Source organism: Microtus ochrogaster, chromosome 2 (genome assembly GCF_000317375.1).
Source record: "Microtus ochrogaster isolate Prairie Vole_2 chromosome 2, MicOch1.0, whole genome shotgun sequence".
In the NCBI taxonomy this organism is placed as follows: domain Eukaryota; kingdom Metazoa; phylum Chordata; class Mammalia; order Rodentia; family Cricetidae; genus Microtus; species Microtus ochrogaster.
Window position 1 is genome coordinate 70493171 of NC_022010.1, and position 1746 is coordinate 70494916.

Genomic DNA, 1746 nt, shown 5'->3' on the forward strand with positions numbered 1-1746 from the left:
TGTCTCAGTGGGTGGGTGCGCCCCTCGTGGTCCTGACTTCCTTGCTCATCTTCTCCCTCCTTCTGCTCCTCATTGGGACCTTGGGAGCTCAGACCAGTGCTCCAGTGTGGGTCTCTGTCTCTATCTCCAACCATCACCAAATGAAGGTTCTATGGTGGTATGCAAGATATTCGTCAGTATTGCCATAGGATAGGGTTATTTCAGATTGTCTATCCCCAGCTGCCCAAGGGACTAACTAGGGACATCACCATGGGCTCCTGGGAGCCACTCTATGGTCAAGTCTCTTGCCAACCCTAAAGTGGTTCCCTTAACTAAGAATTGTGGTTCCGTGCTCCCCTGTCCAACCTTCCTTTATCCCAATCCTACTGTTTCCCCAAGTTCCCCCCCTCCTTCCCTTCTAACTTTTCTCTCCCCGTCTCCCCTTACCCTTCTCTAATTTTGCATGCAAATGGATGGAAATAGAAAAAAAGGAATCTTTAGAATAAAATACAAAGCTGGTTGACAATTTCTGCGCTGCAGAGGTCAGGGGCATTGTTGTCGGGTTCCTATTGGGGAAATGTCTGCTGTCAGCTTGCGCTGGTTTCCCATGGTACTTTTCTTTCTTCCTGTCCAGAGCACTCTGGGGCCACACTTGGCTGTGTTATGTGGGCGGGCTGTTTCACCCTTCTGAGACCCCCAGACCTCCACCGCCTGGGCAGCTCAGGACTCAAGTAGGTCGTGTCAACCAAGTGTGGGAGCAACCTCAACACTGAGAGATGTACAATCAAATCGTCTTCATAAAAATTAAACTATAATCTATGGGCGGGGCTGAGTTCTTGGCGCGCTTCCTGGCATCTATCTGCAGGGAGAGTGTGTTTACCCAGGGTTATCTGTATCAGGGGCATTTGCTGGACTGTGGGCTTAGTGTTAACATGTTTGCCTAAGGTCAGTTAATAAGTTACATGTGGGGTTCTTATGTACATTGCGTGTCCACCAGTCAAGTCTCCCCGGGAAGGAACTCCCAGAGATGTGTGCAGGGGCCCGTGTGCAGCCAGCCTCCTCCGCCCACTCTCGGTGGCATAAGCCAAGCGTGTTGGCCCATGACTCAGGGTTTCCTAACAATTTCAACCTCATTGTGACTCAGGCTTTTCCCAGCGGGCTTGCTCAGCTCCCTGTGCTTCTGTCATACTGTAAGATCACGGGAGTCATATGCTGTGTGCAGCTCCCTTTGTGCCATAAGGGATTCCTCTTTTTTTTTTTTTTACTTAGAGATTATTTGAAGCTTCATTTTTAAATTTTATTTTTGTTTTTGAGAATTTCATATACGCATACTGGGTTTATATCATTTCTGTCCCTATTCCTCCTCCAGGCTGCTCTGTGTCCCTCATTCTGTCTCCAGTTCATCATCTCTCCTTCTGCATTTATTATTGTTTTACATACACACGTGCACACACACACACACACACACACACACTGTATAGGGCTCATCAGTGTAATGCATGTGGACACATGTTTAGGGCTGACCACTTTGGATCAGATCACCTGCCAAAGGCTTGTCCTTGGAGAAGATGATTCTATGTGTCCTCATGGATTGCTGTAGTTCTTCATCTGGAGCTGGAACCTTGGGGAAATTCCCCATCTGTGTTGATATGTCAACTGTTTTTTGCATTCTACAGGTCTTATTTAGGCAAGCAGACTGTTGAGATCTCGTGGACTCTGTGTCTCTGACATGTCTAGAAGACACCATCTAGCAGTGGGCACCCTGGG